This window comes from Lipotes vexillifer, unplaced genomic scaffold (genome assembly GCF_000442215.2).
Source record: "Lipotes vexillifer unplaced genomic scaffold, Lipotes_vexillifer_v1.1 scaffold112, whole genome shotgun sequence".
Lineage (NCBI taxonomy): Eukaryota > Metazoa > Chordata > Mammalia > Artiodactyla > Lipotidae > Lipotes > Lipotes vexillifer.
This window is the reverse complement of record NW_006776285.1, coordinates 1,376,576-1,399,713: the sequence shown is the minus strand read 5'-3', so window position 1 is coordinate 1,399,713 and position 23,138 is coordinate 1,376,576. Positions and strand designations below refer to the sequence as shown.

Here is a 23,138-nt window from a genome sequence, read left to right as displayed (position 1 = left end):
GAGGAGAGAATGAAAAATAGAGAAAAACTATAATTAATGACAGAGTCCATCCTCTCTACCCATCTTTTTTTTTTTTTTTTTTTTTTCCCCACATCCATTAGAAACATAAAAAGCTAAACTCTGGTCAATATCAAGCGTTGAGGATGTGATGGCGGCAGGACTTTTGTTCCATGCTGATTAGAGTGTCATGGGTACAAGCCACTTTGGAAAAGTCTGGCACCAGCTAATTTCTACCCATCTTTTTTCTATGGTTATTTTATTAGAACATCTTAATTGAGATATAGTTCCCATAGCATACAATTCACCCATTTAAAGTGTACAACTGAATGGATTTTATTATTTTTTTTATTATTATTTTATTTTTCGCGGTACGTGGGCCTCTCACTGTTGCAGCCTCTCCTGTTGTGGAGCACAGGCTCCGGACGCGCAGGCTCAGCGGCCATGGCTCACGGGCCCAGCTGCTCCTCAGCATGTGGGATCTTCCCGGACCGGGGCACAAACCCATGTCCCCTGCATCGGCAGGCAGACTCTCAACCACTGCGCCACCAGGGAAGCACCCTGAATGGATTTTAGTATTCATAGAGTTGTGTGACCATCATTACAATCAATTTCAGAATATTTTCATTACCCCAAGAAACTCTGTACCTGTGAGCATTACTCCCCGTTTCCCCACAATTCCTCCAGCCCCAGGTAACCACAAATGCATTTTCTGTCTCTGGGAATTTGCCTATTCTGGACTTATATATATGAAATACAACATGTGGCCTTCTTTCACTCTGTATGATGTTTTCAAGGGCCATCCATGTTGTAGTATATATCAGTACTTAATTTCTTTTTGTTGCCAAATAATATTCCACTGCATGTTGATATTACATTTTATTTATCCATTCATCACTTTGATGGACATTTGCATTGTTTCCACTGTGGGGCTATTATGAATAATGCTGCTATGAAATTCATGAACAAGTTTGTTGTGAAATATGCTTTCTTTTAAAAAAATTTTTAATTATAATTTTTTATTTATTTTTAATTTATTTTTTATTGAAGTATAGAATATATTTTCATTTCTTTTGTGCATATACCTAGGACTGAAATTGTTGGTCATATTATAACTCTATGGTTAATTATTTGAGTAACTGCCAGACATTTTCTTCAAGGTATCCTTTGAAGCACAAAAATTTTTAGTTTGATGAGGGCCAAATTATCTGTTTTTTCTTTTGATTCTTATGCTTCTGGTGTCATATTTAAGAAACTATTCCCTAACCCAAGACCATGAAGATTTATACCTATGTTTTCTTCTAAGAGTGTTATAGTTTTAGCTCTTACGTTCAGATCTTTAGTCAATTTTGAGTTAAATTTTTTGCTTATGGTGTGAGATTGAGTTCCCACTTCATTCTTTTGTATGTGGATATCCAGTTGCCCTGGCACCATTTACTGAAAAGATGGTTCTTTCCTCCATTGAATTATCTTGGCAGTCAATTTATCCTTGTTGAAAAATCCATTTTCCATAAATGTGAGGGTTTATTTCCAGACTCTCGATATTCATCCATTTACTGCATATATAAACTACTTTTCCACAAATAAACTTGGCATGTGGAGAGCTACATTAATTCTTTCAGGCTACTAGTAAACTACTAGTCCTTGAAGCCCTGTAACAAACAGCTTGGAGATTTTAGCTTCGCATCTCCACAGTAAGGTAAGCGGTTTACAACAGCGGTGTGGAAACATCCTATTGTCTCATTCCATGCAAGAAGGTGAAGTTCACAGACAGCAGGATTCAGAGCGGCCTTCGTTATAAGGTGGAAAGACCAACTCACTTTGCAACAGCTTTTCCAAAATCCAGAGTGAAACCTCAAAGCAGCCTGGTTTCTAAGCACGAGTCAGCTTCCTGACATGCCCTGTGACTGGCCTTGTCTCCAAAGGGCCCAAATTTAATTGCACAGGACACCTCTGAGACAGCCAGGTGCAGACGCATCCGGGACAAATGCTCCTGCAGTGAGGCGACAGTCACACCGCTTGCAACCAGGAGCACCTCTCCTGTTTTGGGAAACTTGCCAAACACAACTTTTAAGGGAGAAGAAGGGGGCTGCTGCTGGGAACACCTGGTGCTTTTCTATTGTCTGCCAGGAACTTCCTGCCTAAAGCTTGATGGAAATACCAGGGATGTTCCTGAGATGGGGCCAGCGGCTGTGCCTGCATGGGCTCATGAATTATCCTGCTTAGAGTTGTTGCCAAAAAGCAACTGAATTTCTTATGCTGTGAACTATTATAACACACACACACACACACACACACACTCTCACACGTAGACAAACGGTCCAGGTGTGACAGCCAAGGCTTAGCTCCAGGTAGGCACTCAGTCTTATTTCAGCCCCTGGGTGTGTGCATGTCATTGCTTCTGGGAGAACCACCCTCAGCTCTGTCTACCTCACAGGTTATTCAGGAATCGTGAGGCTGCTCACTTTTGTCAACAGGAATTAGTGGCACAGTTAGATTGCCGAAACTCTGAGCTTCGTAATGAGATCTGAAAACTGACCCAACTTAGCAGGAACCTATCTGATGGGGAAACAAAAGCCATGCACGTATGTATATTCACAACATCCACAGGTAATTCACACATCCCACAGGGAAAAACATGGCCTTAGTCACTCGGAAGAGATTTTCATTTGAGAAATTCTGGCTGGAATGCCCTTCAGCTAAAATAATCCAGCAGATACAGGAAAAGAAGCAGGCGTTCAAGTACATTTGTTTAGCTCAAGGCTGGAATCTGATGCAGTTAGGTCAAGTTTCTTATTCTTGGAAGAACCTAAAACATTTTTAATTGAGGATTTCACATTTAATCACAAAACCCCCCAAACTCAGCTGTGCTTTAAAAATTCATTTCAGTGATGATCATTTTGTGATATATAGAAATATCCAATCACTATGTTGTGTACCTAGCACTAACCTGGTGTTGTAAGTCAGTTATACTTCAATTTTTTTTAAATAGGAAGGGAAAAAAATACATTTCAAAGCACGAGCACATCAGGTAGTGGCTTTCACTCCTTTTTGGTCAAATGTCCTAAAATTCTCTAGTAAGTTACTGGCCACACACACACCCTTCTTTAGGTATGAATGAGAATCAACAAAGCCTACCAACATTTTAAAACCAAGACAAAAACCTCATTTGTGCATCTCTTAAAATTTTCTCTGATTCAGGACCTTTTTCACACCCTCCTTACCCCTTGGGCTCGAATGTCACTGTTTATAAACAAACATACAAAAATAGAGGAAAAAAGGAAGGAAAAGCTGTTGACTTTGGATGGTGGTTGGTTGGGCACAGGACAGTTGGAAACCACAAGGGGAGACAAGATCTGCTGAGCTTTATTTAGCTGACACGCACACACATGTGTACATGTACAAACACACACACAGGAACGTGTTCTGGGGAGAAGAAGCAATTGTAGGAAAGAGAGGCTCCCCTGTCCACCCGCCTCTGGAAAGTGAAGAGCTGGCTTACAACTTCCACTATGCCCGCAGGCCTCAGTTACAGTATTAGCGCCTCAGAGCCCTTAAAAATCCACCAGCTCTTCACTCCTTTCTACCTCAGGCTACAGTCTTCGCTGAGACAGGCTGGGACCTGAAACCTGAAACCTGGGACCTGGGACCCTTTGCTGCAGTGCTTGCACCTGGACAAACGTCTTCTCAAGCAACAAAATACAAAGAAAATATAAGGGACTAAAAATAACTGCGTACACACACATTTGGGGCAAATTATGAACAACAAGATACAAAAAGACCAAAAACCCAACTGCCACTTTTGAAGAGCCGGGAGCAAAAGCAGGGTATTGTGCATGATCCCTGCACACAGCACCGCCAAGGGGGTGGGCAGACCACCTAAGTCTACCACCTAACCCCGGGGCCCACTCCTATCCTCCCATATAAGAAACCAGCTTACCATGCCCCCTCAGCAAGTGAGCAAGGGAACCTGTTACTTGTTTTCTCTCCCTCCTGCTGTAGCATGAGTCCCAGTAAAGCCTTGCCGGAATTTCTTGTCTGGCCTCTGATCAATTTCTATCGATTAAAGAGTCCAAGAATTCTGTTTGGTAACATCACCAGTGCCTTCAGATTTCTTTACCACCCTGCACCTCTTGTCTTTCCTCACCTACCCCACTGATCAGAGCCTTCGCTCTAAATCAGCCCTGCTTTGCTCTTTCTGTGCCTCACATTCCTGCCCCTCCAATTATTCCCACTTTGTACACTATCAGATCCATTTACTATCCTTTTGTCCTTTGGATTTCATTCTTTTGAGAAATCTATCTAGAATTGTGATGAACTCTCACTAATTAATAAGGGAAATGGATGACTAAATGAGCTCTCAGGGAAATGCAAAAGAGGCTCTAACAATCTTCCCCATCTCAAAATACCCACCATTGTGACCGGGTCCTGCCTTCCCCAAATGACATGCAGGAGATATGTGGAAGAATTTGCAGCTAATATTGGAGTTCTTAATTGGACACTGCCTTTATTATTCCACTATTCTGAGTTTTATTCATGTCCCCAGCTAGATAGAAAATCCCCTGAGGGGCTTCCCTGGTGGCACAGTGATTAAGAATCCACCTGCCAATGCAGGGGACACGGGTTCGAGCCCTGGTCCGGAAAGATCCCACATGCCCGCGGAGCAGCTAAGCCCGTGTGCCACAACTACTGAGCCTGCGCTCTAGAGCCCGCGAGCCACAACTACTGAGCCCACGTGCCACAACTACTGAAGCTCGCGCGCCTAGAGCCCGTGCTCCGAAACAAAGAGAAGCCACCGCAATGAGAAGCCCGCGCACCACAATGAAGAGTAGCCCCCCCCCATTCGCCGCAACTAGAGAAAGCCCACGTGCAGCAACAAAGACCCAACGCAGCCAAAACTAAACTAAATTAAAAAAAAAGAAAAGAAAAAGAAAATCCCCTTAATTCTCCAAATAGAACACAAAAGTAACCACTCACCAGTCCCCCCAGAGACAGGTGGAGGCTCTATCTCAGCCTCCACCTGTCTCTGGGGGCCTGGCAGCATCCTCTTAACTGCTCTCCCATGTCCACTCTGGCTCCTCGACAGTGCATTCTCCACACGGCTAGGGTTAATGAGACCCAGTCTCTCCATAAGCCCAACCCTTCAATGGGCTCCTATTGCACATGTACAAAAACTGTAAATCCTTACTATGGGCTACAAAGCCTCCCTGAACTGGCCCTGGTGGGCTCTGTGTCCTCAATTCTGCTCATCCTCTCCATCACCCTCCCCTCTCCAGCCACACTGTCTGTCCTTATTGTCCTCAAACACAGGCACGTTCTCTCTTCAGGACCTTTGCACTTGCCTCCTTCTGTGTCACGTGCTATTCTCCCCAAATATCTGCACGGCTTCATCCTCTCTCACTTCATCCAAGGTCTCCCATAAGCCAACAACTCTCAAGGAGGCCTTCCCTGCCTCTATATAAAGCTGTGCCATAACTATCTGTCCATTTTCCTTTATTATCCTCCCATTTCACTTAGCTAATATTAAGTATTTATACATTTCAAACAAATGCATGCTCACAAGGGCAGGGACGTAGCCTGTCTTCACCATTGGATCCCTAGAGACTAGCCCAGGGCCTAGCACACTGTAGGTGTGAGTGAACGGACACAAGTTAAATTGTTTCCCTTTATTGCAGGAATTTTGAGAGGAAAGTAGATCATTGGTTAAGAGTAGGATTTGGAATCAGGTTGCTCTGGGTTTGAACCTTGCTGTTATTTATAGCTGTGGGACCCTAGCAAGTTTTTTAACCTCTCTGAATCTTGGCTTCTCTTCTGCCAAATGGAGATATCAAAATACATCAAAACAATGTAAAGTGCTTATTGCAACAGGTATCACTTAGTACTGGTTTAATAAATTATAATATTTCTAATTATCAATATAGGTCACTAGCAACTGGTCACCACAGAATATTCTACATTTTAATGGAGACCTAGAATATTCTGTGTTTTGTTCTTTTTACAGCTTTAAAAAATGTAACAGTTGACAGCATAGTAAAGACTCAATCTTTAGAGCCTTGCTAAAAACACATTTTTTAATTCTTTAGAAACAAGCCTTACCCCACTGTAGGCACTTAAGAAACGTTGACTATAGAGAATAATCATCATCATCACAAGAGTGTTATTTTAGCACAAACATTATGAAGAATGGGAAAATGTTGTTCTTTGTTGTTCTGAAACTAAGCCCTGGCCTTATAGTTAGCATGCTGAGCATAACTTCATGTCAGGAGAGACGAAGGCTTTTCTTGTATATTTTTTCAGGCTATTCAGATATTAGTGCTTGGGGGAAATTCCTTGAGAAGCATGTTGAGCAGCCTCATATCCTCCCATATTCTTGGTTAAATTTAAAGCTGAGGTCAGAGTGCATCTGCCTTTCTTGACATTTCAAGAAAAGTGGAATTCTAATTATCTTCTCTATTTATTCCATGAACACAGAAAAGGGGGCTGTGGTTCAATGATAAATCATGCAAAGTGGGACACCTTTTCAGTTGTATTGGAAGAATGAAGTTATGTCTAAGAAGTGACCGCATTACATTAAAATACGTGTATATGTGTTTGCATGTGTCTGTCAAATAAAGGTAATTAGGTCCTAGAGTTCTGTCACTCATTATATTATGGATATTTGGAAGCTACTTAGTTATTTTAAAAAGTCATTAAACTTTAAGGAGACATGTTATGACATTAATGTTAGATAATACCTATTCTATTTAGAGGTTTTAAAGTGGGATATAGTTTTATAATATAAAAATAACCATTTATTGACAGATTCTCACAATGCAAATGAAACTCTAGATTTGGGGCCCTTTGAAGAACCCATGTGAGTCTATTATCTCTCTCATACCTAGCCTATGACTTCAGACATATCAGATGATCATTTAAGTACCTGTTAAAGGACTGGAGAACATATATTTTAATATAAAAAGTTTTTTAAAGTATTCATGCCAATGTTTCTGACATGTTTATCTCTGCATAAATATTTCCCCCAGTTTTTTCAAATATACATTCTTATAGAGCATTGTTTTACATTTATACGTACTCAAATCTTTCAATCATTTCTTTTATTGTTTCTGATACTAGTGTTGTATTAAGGAGTGACTTTCATACTCTAATGGTATATAAATACCACTTTTTTCATATTTTCTTCTGGTACTTTTAGTTTTTCACATGTAAATCTTTATTTCATCTGTAATTTATTTTTGTATACTGCGTGAGATGACATACACATAGTCTCCTCCAAATTGTTCATTAATATTGCCAAACACTTATTAAAATATACTTGTTCTCTATTGATTTAAAGGACACAACCACAAAACAAAAATTATATCATAGGTCACGTAACTGTATTTTCAAAAATGGGAAAGATGGAGAATTATAAATGCCAGCACAATCGTTCTTAATATATTCACCCGAAGTTTTTCCTTCCTGTGAGGAATTCACTCCTCAGTAAATCAAACCAGCAAGATGCTTTCACTACATGCACACCTTTCTTTTAAGTTGGGGATACTGGACCTAGAGCATAAAATTATCTTCTATTATGAAAACAAAAGGAGCCTAAAAAGAGTTCAAGTAAATGTCATGAAAAGTCATTTGGGTCTAAATATGTTATAATAATACAGACTGATAACTGTACTAGTGTGCAAAATTTCAGTGTTTTTTAAGGATTCTTCAGCAAATAAGTTGACTTTTACTTTCAGTAGAACGGAAAAGGTATAAATGTTTAATAGCTTGAAGAATCAGCTATTAAACATTTAAGGAACATTACTTAGTTCCTTAAAATTGTGTTTTATTTAGAATTCTGTTGTTCCTTTTCTTTAATGAGACAAAAAAATTTTTTAACTGAAAACACTGGGGTAAGGCAGATGCTTATTCTTTCATCTGAAATCATGCTGCCTCTAATCTCTTTTGATATCCAGCAAGGAACACAAAGTCCATATAGGGGCTTGTAAAGGAGAAACAAGTTGTAATAAACTTTTTTCTAGGGCTTTATTTAATATCAATGCATCATGGAAAGAGAACACTAAATTGCTGCTTATAAACTAAATGTGCATTTCAAGTAAAACATTTAACATTCTAAACAGCTAGATTAAAAATACCTAGAGGTCTGATTTTAAATGGAAAGCAAAGGTGAAAATTAAATGTCATTACCTAGATCTGAACATTTATGAGCTGCATACACAGTGAGTTTTATATTTTACCTTTGTTTACCTCTAGGGATATCACTGCTTTGTGGAACTAAATTTCACAGTCCACTTTTAGGTACATTATCCTGCCTCAATGTCCATGACTTAGATATAGATAAATGAAATAATTTATTATATCCAATTGTTATGATCAATTGATAGTTAGAACACTGTTACGATCAATAACTTCATACACAAAAGAAGTTACCAAAATTTATTGAATTCCAAACTGAGCTAAGCCCAAATGTTAATTATCTCTGAGCTATACATCAACCAATTTTCATAAATAACCAGTTCACAATATGACACTATCTATTGATTTTTTAAAGTATTTCTGAATTGGGCCACTAAAATATTCTCCAAATAGAAGTAAAGTTCAATTTGGTTTGAGATTATATCTATTCCAATACAATTCTGAAAACAGTCAAGGGGTCAGTGGGTAGATTATTTGTACAACATTTTGCCCTATAAAAAAGACCTGTTTAAGCAGAAATTTATATAAATTTCTTACTGATAATATGTCTGTAAAATAATGATGTATTAAATTCATTATTATGTGTGCAATATATAATATTAATATAGTTAACTCTAAAATAATTTACGATGAAATCACCCAAAATATTATATAAATTGAGTCTTTTCCTTTCTATTGTCATGAGCTGTCTTAGTGCCCACGTACAATTCTCAAGCAAATTAATAGGAAACCAATTGTACTAGCTTGCTAGGGCTGCTGTACCACAAAGTACCACAAACTGGGCAGCTTAAACAACATAAATTTATTGTCTCACAGTTCTGGAGACTGGAAGCCCAAGAACAAGGGGTCCTGAGAAAGAGAGAATCTGTTCCAGGTCTCTCCCTTAGCTTTTGGTGTTTTGCTGGCAATCTTTGGCATTTTTTGGCTTGTAGAAACATCACTTGATCTCCCTTCATCTTTACATGATGTTGCTCCCTGTGTGTCTTTCACCATGCCCAAATTTCCCCTTTTTATAAGCACATCTGTCGTATCGGATTAGGGCCCACCCTAATGACCTCATCATAACTAATTACATCTGCAAGGGCTCTATGCCAAAGAAGGACAGATTCTGAGAAGGTGTTAGGACTTCAACCTATGAACTTTGGAGGGATACAAGTCAATCTATAACACAAACAGACAAGCATGCCCAAACCAGAACCCCGGATTGCCAGGTCTAATGAAAGTTCTGAAGATAAGAAGGCTCAAACCCTTGACTCAAATGAAATGAATTTTATTCACTTGTGTTAACATAGCTCTTCATTGCTCTGGCCAACTGATCCTTTTTTTTTAGGTTCTCCAAGTGCTTCCAAAAGCAAGCCTATTCACAATTCGGACAATAAAAAAACGGTCACTAATAACAAAGTATTATAGAAACTAGGTGTTTAAAGATAATAGGACCTTGATTGAAATACTGTTTATTGTATAACTGAATCAGTACAATGCCAGTGTATCTGACCTCACCTAAGATTTGGAGATATAGTATGTGAAATAGAAAGGACATTCTTTTATTTTTTTTTTAATATTTACTTATTTATTTTGACTGTTAGGGGTCTTAGCTGCGGCATGCAGGATCTTTAGTTTTGGTACACAGGATCTAGTTCCACGAACAGGGATTGAACCGGGGCCCCCTGCATTGGGAGCACAGAGCCTTAACCACTGGACCACCAGGGAAGTCTCAGAAAGAACATTCTGAATCAACAGTTTCATGACAATCAGAATGATACTATAGTTTCCCTGACCCCAGATCAGCTATATACAACTTGCCTCTATGTAGCTTTGGCCACACATGGATGGAAAAACACTATTATTTAGTCATATGCATAAAGATCTAAGCCTTCCTTGGTATTGCAAGAAGAAAATGTAGAACTAAATTTCATCTAAGCAACTTGTATTAGTTTCCTGTGACTGTTATAACAAATGATCACAAACTTGGTGACTTTTTTTTTTTTTTTTTTTTTGCTACAGGTAGAGGCTCATGACATCATCAATCACTTTTCTTTTTTTTTTTTTTCGGTATACGGGCCTCTCACTGTTGTAGCCTCTCCCATTGGGGAGCACAGGCTCTGGACGCGCAGGCTCAGCGGCCATGGCTCACGGGCCCAGCCGCTCTGCGGCACGTGGGATCCCCCCGGACCGGGGCATGAACCCGTGTCCCCTACATCGGCAGGCGGACTCTCAACCACTGCGCCACCAGGGAAGCCCAACTTGGTGACTTAAAAACAGCAGAAATTTATTCTCTCACAGTTCTAGAGGCCAGAAGTCCAAAAACAAGGTCTTGTCAGGGCAGTGCTCTTTCCAAAGGCTCTACGGAAAAATCCTTCCTTGGCTCTTCCAACTTCTGGGGGCTCCAGGCGTTCCTTAGTGTGTGGCCGCATAATTCTAATCTCTGCCTCTGTCTTCACATGCCTACTCCTTTCTGTGTCTGTATCTTCCCTTCTTCCGTTTCTCATAAGGACATTTATCATTGGATTTAGGGCCCATCTGGGTAATCCAGGAGAATTTCATCTCAAGATCCTTAACTATATCTGCAATGACCCTTTTTCCAAATAAGGTCACATTCACAGGTTTTTGGGGTTGGGATATGGACATATCTTTGAGGGAGGGCACCTTTCAACCCACTGCACATCTGTCCAAGAATGTCCTTTGTATATTAATACCATATTTAATATCTTTCAAAATAAATAGTGATAGGTATATCAGAAGTAGTATATCAGCTGACAGAAAACAAAAACCAGAAGTGTTCATATTGGGGCTAAATCTGGAGAAATAGAAATTCCACTAAGCTTTTATTGGCTTTGACGAGTTCTGCTAGATCTGCTTTAGCTTCCAGCCTCATCCTGTGGCTCCTCTCTCTTCGATTTCTGCACTTCAGCCAGACAGCAAGTTACTCTCCACTGTCTCTCTTCAGGGTTTTTGCCTGAGGACCTTATTCTATTCTGTTGGACGCTGAGTCTACTGGTTAACTTTCCTCATCTGTTCATCCTTTGGGTTCAGCCCAAGAGTTACTTTTCTAAGAAGAGTTCCTGACTCAACAAATCTGTGTTTGATGTCCTTCCTATGGGAATTCACGGCACCATGTATTAATATACCCATAGAGACAAATATGAGAATCAATGGAGTAAAGTGAAGATATTAATGTGTCATCCAGTCTAGGAACCAGAACACACTATCTCTATGATAGCCATATTGGCTTCTAATTTAATTGCATTATAGTCAGAACATGTGTTCTGCATCAAATCAATCCTTTAAAAATCTTAAAATTTCTTTTATGACTTGGTAAACAATCAACACTTGTATATGTTTCATGTGTACCTAAAAGGAATTTATATAGATCTATTTGATCAATTAGATCAAGCCTGTCAATCATGTTACTCAAATCATCTCTATCCTTACTCACGTCGGATTCTCCATCTATCAACTGATGGAGATTTAGTCATGTCTTTCACGATGATTCAGGTTTTATCATCCCAGAACTCAGGGACTTTTCCCCCAGAACAATTTGATTCATTTTGAAGGGGCCAAATATTATTTAGATAGCAGAAGCAAAAATGGGCCATCTACATGGACATAAAGTGTGAATTCAAGATAATTCTCTTTTCCCATTCACGTCTTGGTATAATTCCCTCCCCTTGAGTATGGGGCCAGTGACTTGCTTCTAATCAACAGAACATGGTGAAGATGCTGTGCAACATGAGATGTCACTCCCATGACTACGTGGTCTTACATGGCAGAGGTGATGGAATGGTTCTCCTGTGGTTATTTTATGTTGTGTCTGACTCCTGCCTTGACAGCTGATTCGCTTTAGAGTCTTGCTCTCTTTGCTTTCAGTTTACAAAGAACTGAATTCTGTCAACAACCTGAGTGAGCTTGGGAGCAGACCCTTCTCCACTGGAGCCTCCAAATACAAACCCAGCCCTGACTGACACCTTGATTGCAGCCTTGGGGAGAACCCAACTAAGATGTGCCTGGACTTCTGATGCATAAAAACTGTGAGATAAGTAATGTGTGTTGCTTTAAGTTGCTAAGCTTGTGGTCATTTGTTATGCAGTACAGAAAATGAATACTATTTGGCAAACATTTATTACTGAGAGCATACGGAGGATTAGGAATAGATGGAAGACCAGCCCAAGAAAATCTAAATATCATTATTATGTTTCCTATGCCTTTATTTTTTTCTTCTCTTGCCCTGTAGACATTTTTTTTTTTTTTTTTTTTTTTTGCTGCACTACTTGGCTCATGGGATCTTAGTTCCCCCACTAGGGATTGAACCCAGGCCCACGGCAGTGAAAGTGCCAAGTCCTAACCACTGGACCACCAGGGAAGCCCAAGCCACCACTTCGACCCCGCGTCCCCTGCATCGGCAGGCGGACTCTCAACCACTGTGCCACCAGGGAAGCCCGCCCTGTAGACATAATTAAATGAACAAAGATTTCCAAATATGTGTGCTTTGTGTGGCATTTTTGCAATAGAGCACACCCACACGCACACACACACACACACACACACACACAGAAACATCCTAAATGCCCCCAACAAAGATGGACTAGTTAAATACATTTGGGCATGTCCAAATAACGGAACAGTATTTAAAATATTCGTACAAATCAATATAGATGGATAGCCAAGATATACTGTTAAGTTAAAATTTATTGATACATAATAATAAGTATAATCCAATTTGGGCTAAAAAGAGAAGATATACTATATGTGAGATAACACTTGCTCTCTGCAAATTACAGGGAGGTAGAATGTTTGAATACATAAGGCCATTTTAATGATAATAGTGAACCTAAGAAAGGTTTGATTTCCTTATAGTAGATAAATGTTCTGTGCATAGAAATTACTTCAGTTCCTAGGATTATCTAAATTAGCTTGTCCTTCCTTAAAAAAATGAAAAAAATTAAATATTGGTGCTGATTTTTAAATTGGTAATGACCTGTTAATTTGTGGCTATGAGATCCCATGGGGACAAGACCGTGTTTGATATCTGCTGCAATTCCTATTTCCTTTGGCAGCCAGATCCAGTGAACAAATATTTGTGGCATGCAAATCACCCAGGGTTTGCCTGCAGCAATCTGCACATGCCCAGCTGCACAGTCATCAGCTTGACACCTTATAACATAGCTGCTGTTGGCTTTTATCATCTCTGGCGTGAATCCAAGGCTCACTCTCCAATGGAAGAGACAAGAGATAAATCATCTAACTGACTTGGCCTGCTATCATCAGACTCCTTTGCTGTGAATACATCGTACAATGAACACAAACTGATCAGTAGCATAAGTCACAGCTGGCCCCGAGACCTCAATTTAAAAATTGGACCAGTTTTTCTTCAATAGCCTCTGAGTGTATAAATACCATCTTCAAATATATAGAATACTATATATCAAAATGAAAAAAATGCAAGTTTCATTTTCAGCAAGACTGCTCTCTCATTGAATAAACAGGACTAAGTGTTCCCATCCTGGCAAGATCAGACAGCAGGAAAATATATTTGTTTAATTACAGTCTTGGAAGAGAATGGTACATTCTTAGGCTGCAACTTTCTGGAAGAGAATTTGGAATACACATCGGAACCTTCCCTGAAAGGGGTTTTAATTAAATAATGGGCAGCAACTTTCTACAAGAGAAACTTAGAACATATCTGAAGACCTTCCCTGAAAGAGGCTGCAATTCAATAATTCTATTGCTATTGCTGATTATCTGCAAGGAAAAAAAGAAATATTGTTCCTAAAATTATCACATAGAATAAGGTGAACATGGGACTTGGAACTGAAAATTTTCTAGGCCATTTTCTACATGAGATTATTTTACTTTTTTAGTGAAGACCCATTGTAGTACAGTAAAAATGAGGTCTGTAGACACATTTGCACTGACTAGTGTTTTCTAATGGTAGAATGAAATATAATTGTCAGAGTCACTTCGTGATACTGCCTTGATATGTAAAATATTTGCTTCTAAACCAAGACTGTTTCTACTTCAGTCTTTTTTTTTTTCATTAAATGAGTGATTGACTGATTTATTATTTTTCTAGAGAGAGTCTTTTACTTCCGGTTCAGTCCACACAGAGAGCATTCAGCATCATACTGGTGACTGGGAGCCACCTCTCTAATTCATATAACCTTCTACTTCAACCTTAAACCTATATTTTACAAGTTCATTTTAGAAAAGAACAACTGCACATCCATATGCAAAAAACAAAGAATCTAATTTTTACAGGCTTTGCAAAAACTAACTCAAAATGGATTCTGGACCTGAATGTAACTATAAAACTCCTAAACTATAAAACTCCTAAAGATAACAAAGGAGAAAAATCTAGGTGACCTCGAGTAAGCCGATGATCAGCACCGAAGGTATGATCCATAAAAGAAATAATTGATAAGACTTCATTAAAATTAAAAGCTTCCACTGGAGAATGTCAAGAGAATGAGAACACAAGCTTCGGCCTGGGAGAAAACATTTGCAAAAGACACATCTGATAAAGGACTGTTATCCAAAATATATAAAGAACTCAATAATAAAATAAACAACCTAATTTTAAAATGGGCAAGAGATCTGAACAGATACCTCTCCAAAGAAAATATATAGATGGCAAGTAAGCATATGAAAAGATGTACAACATCATATGTCATTAGGGAAATGCAAATTAAAACGAGATACCCGACACACCTATTAGAATGGCCACAACGCCAAATGCTGATAAAGGTGAGGAATAACAAGAACTTCCATTCGCTGCCGGTGGGAATACAAAGTGGTACAGCCACTTTGGAAGACAGTTTGGCAATTTCTTACAAAACTAAACATAATCTTACCATAGTATCCAGCAATCATGCTCCTAGGTATTTCCCTAAATGAACTGAAAACTTATGTCCATACAGAACTCTGTACCTGGATAGTTTACAGCAGCTTTATTCATAATTGCCAAAACTTGGAGGCAACCAATATGTCCTTCAGTAGGTGAATGGATAAATAAACTGTGGTACATCCAGACAATGGAATATTATTCCGTGTTAAAAATAAATAAGAAATAAGCTATCAAGCCATGAAAAGACATGGAGGAAACAAAGTTTAAAGAAGTTAATCTGAAAAGACTACATACTGTATTATTCGAACTATAGGACATTATGGAAAAGGCAAAACTATGGAGACAGTAAAACGATTAGTGATTGCCAGAGGTTAGAGTCAAGGGAAGGATTACTAGGCAGAGCACAGAGGATTTTTAGGGCAGTGAAACTATTCTGTATGTATGATACTACAATGGTGGTAGACATTTGTCAAAATCCATAGAATGTTCAACGTCGAAAGTGAATTCTAATGCAGACTATGATAGACTCTGGGTGAGAATGATGGGTTAATGTAGGTTCATCAGTTGTAACAAATGTACCACTCTGGTAGGGGATGTTGATAGTAGGGATAGTTGTACATGTGTGGAGACAGGAGTAGATGGGCACTCTCTGTATTATCTGCTCAATTTTGCTATGAACCTAAAACCATTCTTAAAAAAATGTTTATTAATTAAAAAGTCAAACATTCAAAGTTATTTATTTGCCAATATTTATAAATACTAGCTTAAGCTATTTAGTAAGTTGGGGAGCTCTAAATAGTTGTTTTTTAATAGAAAAATATTTAAGTAAAATGCAGATAACCAGGACAAGGTATAAAAACATACTTATGGTCCCCCAAATAGAAACAGTCTAAAGGACAGTATCATGTGGACCTCAAAGAAGCAGCCGTCTCTAGGTAAGTTTTAGCCAGTGCTTGAGACTGGGGGAAAGGAAACAACTTAAGTTTCCCCTTTTGGTGGTTAATGTACTTTTGCTTCTCCAATTCTGGAAGAATACACACTGAGCATCGGCTTAGCATCAGGTCAAGAGAGGGTCTAGGGCTTCCCTGGTGGCGCAGTGGTTGAGAGTCCGCCTGCCGATGCAGGGGACACGGGTTCGTGCCCTGGTCCGGGAAGATCCCACATGCCGCGGAGCGGCTGGGCCCGTGAGCCACGGCCGCTGAGCCTGCGCGTCCGGAGCCTGTGCTCCACAATGGGAGAGGCCACAACAGTGAGAGGCCCGCGTACAGCAAAAAAAAAAAAAAGAGGGTCTAGCTGAGGTGGTATGGAGGATGGACGGCAGGCCTGGGAAGTAAACCATCTCAGTTCTTTTACTGGGCTTCCAAGGCCAATCTATGGCAGTGTGTTTCTGGCTTAGTTCCCTCATTACTTACTTTCATACCTTAGTTTCAGTTTTCCAGAATTCATGGCACTGTACCATAACAAAGATAGATTCATAACCCTAGAAATGGAACAGATTTATAAAAACAGCACTACAGAATAAGAAAGAATCTTAGGGTTTCCATCATTTTTACCCTTTTCTACTCACTCTGTCTCTTAATGATGCTTTTTAGAGTACGTGCCCTTTATGAGAAGTTTGACATTTCTAAGATGCATATATAGTTCCAAGGACCAGGCTCTAAACTTGCCTTTGCTGATGAGACCCAGTTTGTGGGATTTGGGAATGAAGCTAGATTCACAGCCTCATCTTTTCACTATTAGAGTGAGTAAGTCTTCAATTCAATTGAGTACGTACTCAATGCGTGTACCATAGGCAGAGTACCACTGCAGGCAAGGTAGATGGAGCCAGGAAGGGTTCTGAAAACCGCTTTCCTTAAAGAAGCTTAAATCTCCTTGATGTGACACCATACATAAGAGTTAGATACTATTAAAAAAAAAAAACCAGCAACTTTTATTGAAACCTAAGAAGGATGTTCCATTTTTGCGAGAAGTTCTTTAATCCCTGCCTCATGACTTTCAGCAAGGAAGGCTGATGTTGAAAAGAGAGAAGAAAGGATTTGTTGTATAAGACATTCCTGAGTTGCTTCAAGTAACCACTAAAAACATGAGGCACTGGGAATTCCTTGGTGGCCCAGTGGTTGGGACTCCACGCTTTCACTGCCATGGCCCAGGTTCGATCCCTGGTGGGGGAACTAAGATCCCGCAAGTCACAAGGCGTGGCCAAAAAAACCACCCCAAAACCCCAAACCAACCAACCAAACAAAAAACATGAAGCACTGCTTATTAAGAAGACCTATGGGTAACTTACTGTGAGAGAGACTTGGAGTGCAAAAGATTCCCACTGTTACCCCAAGTGAATTAAGTATGATGCAGACCTGCTTTATTAAGTTCCGTTAAAGGAATTTACTTTCTCTTACCAAGAGTATTGCATAAGTGGAATTCATTCTCATGATCTTTATTCATTTTATAAATATGTCAGGAATGGGGCTTTACTAATATTAACTCATTTAACCTATGTGACAACCCCCATGAAGGGTTAATGATAGTCGTCTACTCAGTCAGCATTAGTTTTACAAAGTACTTTTTTTTTTGAGCTATAATTAGGGGATAGATGTTTAGTAATAAAATTTGGGAAAAATGAGTTGGAACTGGATATACAGTAGTATTTACAGAGATCCTACCATTGTAATTAACTTAAACGTCACCAAATCAAAGATTTGCTATATTAACATATATATTCTTAAATTTCCTCTAAAATTAGATAGAACTGATATGACTTGACTGTGGCTTCCTAGACATACTTAATTTCCTGAATGTTTGCATCCGTACAAGATAAGAGGATTTTTCAAACGATAGTAAAATAAAGACTTTTAATTATTTAATCTTAAATAAAGAATATTTATGAATACTCATCTTACTATTATAAGAAAGAAAGATTCAAATCCCATTGTTGAAGTTATTTTGGTCATGCATCCAAGATTTTCATCATCCTCTCGTCACAGAGATTACCTTAGCAGAAAATGCAAACCGCAAGAAGGTGAAAACATAGGAGCAGCAATACAGTTGATTGTTTTACAGAGGTCAGCTCAGATCACGCAGTCTGCTCTCTGACAAGGTCTGTGATGCCACATGTTACAGATGGCGCATTTTATAAGTTGTTCCCAGCGATGAATAACACAGTGCAGAGAACACTCCAGATGAATCTGAGCAGCAGTCTGAACGCTCCTTTAATTTGAATTTCATTATCTCAGGGCTGAGAATTCTTGTCCTGGAAGAGAACACTGCTCTGTTTTGGGCTCCCTTTCAATAAGTGTCTCCTTGGAACCTTTTCCTCCCCTTGGCAGCACACTCAGCAAGACTGCCATACAGTGACACAACACTGCAAGCTAAAGGCCACCTACACGGTGGAGCCTGTTCATGCCCCATTAAGTGGCTGGTAAAACCTTCTGCCTCGGGCTTCCCTGGTGGCGCAGTGGTTGAGAGTCCGCCTGCCGATGCAGGGGATATGGGTTCGTGCCCCGGTCCGGGAGGATCCCACGTGCCGCGGAGCGGCAGGGCCCGTGAGCCATGGCCGCTGAGCCTGCGCGTCCGGAGCCTGTGCTCCGCAACGAGAAAGGCCGCGGCAGTGAGAGGCCCGCGTACCGCAAAAAAAAAAAAAAAAAAAAAAAAAAAAAACCCAAAAAAAAAAAAAAAAAAAAAAAAACCTTCTGCCTCTGCATATCCACAGCTCTCACTAATTTGTATCACCTTCCACCCCCAACACTCAAGGACATTTTCTGGAGGTACCATTTTGAGGCCAAACTGTATTTCTCCATCACGGAGGGGTGTTAGTTACTTTGGAATAAAGCCCAAATTACCTAATTTAATATTTAGCTGATTCCTTGCCAAAAGTGGGGCTTGATATAAATTCAAATGCTGAAACTTCACTTGTTTTTAAAATTACCACTGAAAGGAAAATTTAGACTGGGTACCAGAAATATGTTCTTTTCTTTCTGAGATGGTAAAATTCTGTCCCTCTCACTTTCTAGCCTTCTTTTTGCCCCCAGAGAGCTGTCCAGGGAAAGGATGTATGATAAATATGATTTTCATATAATAGATCTGTATTCATACTTGAAAAATCTCATCATTTCTATGGGCATCTTTAAGAAAACTATAAAATTCCACCCTCCTTCATTTCATAACATAATCATCACCACCACCTTCTATACTGATTGAACATGTACTTTGACCTCTCTTAGGCACTGGGGATAAAGAGATGGATAAGGCCATCTTTGCCCTATGCATTTGCAGTCCAACAAAATTCTAATGGATTTAAACTTTTATCTCCTTTCCCATTGGCCAGAAAGTGAAGGGAAAGAACCTTAAAAATGAAACCTTCAATAATGAAAATGCAGTCTGGTGAGGGTTGGGAATAGCACTGCTAAAGAAATCAGACTTTGCTTAAGCAAGAAAGACCACAGTTAGAGCCAAATAACGCTCTCCCATCCCCCCACTCCAGATGTCCACATCCTAATCCCTAGAACACGTGAATATGTTATCTTATATGGCAGAAGAGACTTTGCAGGTGTGATTAAGTTAGATTTTGAGAGTGAGATTATCCTGGATTATCTGGGTGGGCTCAATCTAATTACAAGAGTCCTTATAAAAAGGAGGCAAAAGGGTCAGAATCAGAGGGAGAAGATAAGATGTAAGGACAGGAGGAGATGTTAGAGATGAGAAGGTGCTATGCTACTGGCTTTGAAGATGGAGAAAGGGGCCATGTGCAAGGAGTGTGTGTGGACTCTACACACCAGTAAAGGCAAGGAAATGGATTCTCCCCTAGAACTTCCAAAGGAATGCAGCCCTGCTGGCACATCTTAGACTTCAGACCTCCAGAACTGTAAGATAATAAACTAGTGGTGCTTAAGCCACTAAGTTTCTAGGAATTTGTTACAGCAAGGACAGGAAACTAATACGGACACTCTTTACCCCACCAGAAGCTAGAACTGGTTCCCAGCACAAGGACAGATAAACTTGATCCTTGCAATTCCAAGTAAATCTTCAGCACTGGTCTGTTCTAAATTGGCTATTTCTTTGAACTTATCTTCCACCACTCTCCCTTGAAATCATGTCACTTCAGCTATATTGACCTCCAAGCCGTCCCCCAAATGGGTGAAGCCTGCCCCATCACATGTTGTTCCCTTCTACCGATATTCATACAGTTTCTTCGTGTAACTGCACGTCCTCAGACAGGCCTTCCTGGACCACTCTTCCTTCAAGTGGCCCTGTCATGTCCCTTACACCTCATTCTATTTTGCTTCACAACGCTTACAACTACCTCATATATTTGCTCATGTATCTATCTCCCCTGATAGAATGTAAGTTCTGTGTTGTGTTCACTGCTATATTCCCAGAGCCTGGACAATTCCTGCAACGTTGTGGGTGCTCAACGCAAAATTTTTGAATACACAAAACTACTATGTGAGGTATTGATTGGTGCATCCAATAGTGTTGGGGTATCTCTCTTTCTCCAGATAAAGAACATTAGCTCTAGACCTCTCCTTGTCTTGAGCTTCTAATCTTTGTATACTTATGGAGTTAATGAGAAAAAATGAGCAGCAACTTCCCTTGGAAATATTAAGAAAGATGTCTTTCACTTTCTGAGTGAGAGAAAGAGAGAGTTTTATTTCTGGTGAGCCAATACAGTAAATATGCTGTATTGAAATAATTGAGTTGAATTGTTGAAATCTAAGTTCAATATCCCTCCTAGTACTAAGACACACTCTCTCTCTCTCTCTCTCTCTCTCTCTCTCTCTCTCTCTCTCCCCTCTTGTATATACTTACATATATACTTTACATAGCAAAAATTACATATTGGGATGTATAGAATTTATGAACTTTATCCCACAAGCAAACTTTATAACAACATCTCAAAAGGCTATAAAGAAATGGATGGATCATAGATCTGGCTCAAATTGAGTAACTTTCGATAAGACCTAAGCTATTGCAGAGAATAACCTAATGCTTATGATTGAGAAGATACTCAAAGTTCATATTTTAACCAATATAACAATAGGTGTGTGCAATATAATAAATATAATACACATAAAATAGTAAGATTGGTTTTTAAACAATCACATTGTAACTTACAGAGCAAGTGATTATTTTCTGCCTAAAATCAGTCCTCTGATAACGTACCTCACTTATTCTAACAAGGCTATCCTTGTTCAGAACATTTTTATAACTTCTTTTGTTTGGAATTGCCATCAGAGATAGAGGAAAGAAGATGTACAAATGGCCAACAAGCATGAGAAAGAAAGCTCAACAATATTATTCATAAGGGAAAATGCAAATCGAAGCCACAATGAGACAATACTTCACATCCACTACAATGGCTATTATTTAAAAAATGGAACGTGACAAGTGTTGGCGAAGATGTGCATAAGCTGGAACCCTCACATATCCTGATGGGAATGTAAAATGGTACAGCTACTGTGGAAAACAGCTTGGCAGTTCCTCAAAAGTTACACACAGAATTACCATATGACCTAGCAATTTTACTCCTACATACATACCCTCAAAGGATTGAAAACTGATACCCAAACAAATACATGTACACAAATGCTTACAATATTTAGCACTATTCACAATAGCTAAATGGTAGAAACAACCCAAATGTCCATCAGTGGATGAATGGACAAACAATATGTGGTATATCCATACAATGGAATATTATTAAGCCATAAAAAGGAATGGAGTATTGGTACATTCTACAAGGTAGATGAACCTTGAAAACTTTATGCTAAGTAAAAGAAATCATACAGAAAAGGTCGTATATCATATGATTCCATATATGTGAAATATTCAGAATAGGGAAATCCACAGAGACAGAAAGCAGATTGGTGCTTGAAAGGGGTTTGAGGGGAGGAGAAAATAGAGAATGACTGCATAGTGGGTAGACAGTTTTCTTTCTGTTGATGAAAATATTTTAGAACTAGATAAAGGGACTTCCCTGGTGGCGCGATGGTTAGGAATCCTCCTACCAATGCAGGGGACACAGGTTCGAGCCCTGGTCCGGGAAGATCCCACGTGCCGTGGAGCAACTAAGTCCATGTGCCACAACTACTGAGCCTGCACTCTAGAGCCCGCAAGCCACAACTACTGAGCCTGTGTGCCACAACTACTGAAGCCCACAGCCTGCGCACCTAGAGCCTGTGCTCTGCAACAAAAGAAGCCACCGCGAAGAGAAGCCCACACACCCCAACGAAGAGTAGCCCCCGCTCACCAGAACTAGAGAAAGCCTGCGTGCAGCAGCGAAGACCCAACAGAGCCAAAAATAAATAAATAAATTTTAAAAAGAACTAGATAGAGTAGTTGGTAGCTGTACCACATTGTGAAGGTACTAAACACCACTGAATTGTATACTTTAAAATGGTTAATTTTATATTATGTGAATTTCACCTCAATTAAAAAAAAATTTTTTTTAAAGCTGATTAGACTTGAATTCTCCAAGGCTACCTACACAGTGACACATCATATTGCTTGTGGTTAGGTGCTTAATAAATATTTATGAAATTTAGTGGTGGAAAATATTTATGTCCTGAAAGTAAATTTATTTTTTGGAATTGATCAAGATCATTCTAGGCCAAGTCAGCTGAATAAGATAGGTTATCAAACTGAGTCATGCCATCTTAGCTGTTAAAATAATAACGTGTTAACTACAAAGTCAGAGACTACTGCCAGAAACTCATGAAGCTGAGCAGGACCCTGTGGGGCCTTCCCTGAGAAAGACCACCCCACTCTGAATACCCTGCCTCTTGTTTGAAGAAAAGTTTTAGCCTCCTAGGCTTTCCCCAAGTTCCAAAGAGCAGAATTTAATCAGAGAAGTGAGAAAATGCAGTAACAAAGGAAAGCAGTCAAGCAAGACACAATGATAATAGTTTAGCCATAAAACAAATCAAGGACCTTCATTTCTTTATTAAGGGCTACAGATAATATTCTGAGCCATATCCTTGAGTTGTTTTTCAGATACTAAAACGCCAACCAGGTGGAGGAAGTTAACTACATGCTGACCACCAGCACGTTGACCCCAGACCAGCTGGAACCAGAGGTTGACAATGTTGACTCCTGAAATACCACCTGGTTACCTCGT

The 23,138-nt window shown here is 39.5% G+C and overlaps 1 protein-coding gene and 1 non-coding gene across 2 annotated transcripts in view; both read right to left on the bottom strand.

The window, feature by feature from the left end:
• The window catches only part of PHACTR2 (phosphatase and actin regulator 2), a 198,391-nt gene that overhangs the window by 159,596 nt on the left and 15,657 nt on the right, over positions 1-23,138 (bottom strand). The window lies entirely within an intron of this gene.
• Positions 12,475-12,547, bottom strand: TRNAE-UUC (transfer RNA glutamic acid (anticodon UUC)). The gene has a single exon. It is a non-coding gene; the product is annotated as a tRNA-Glu (tRNA).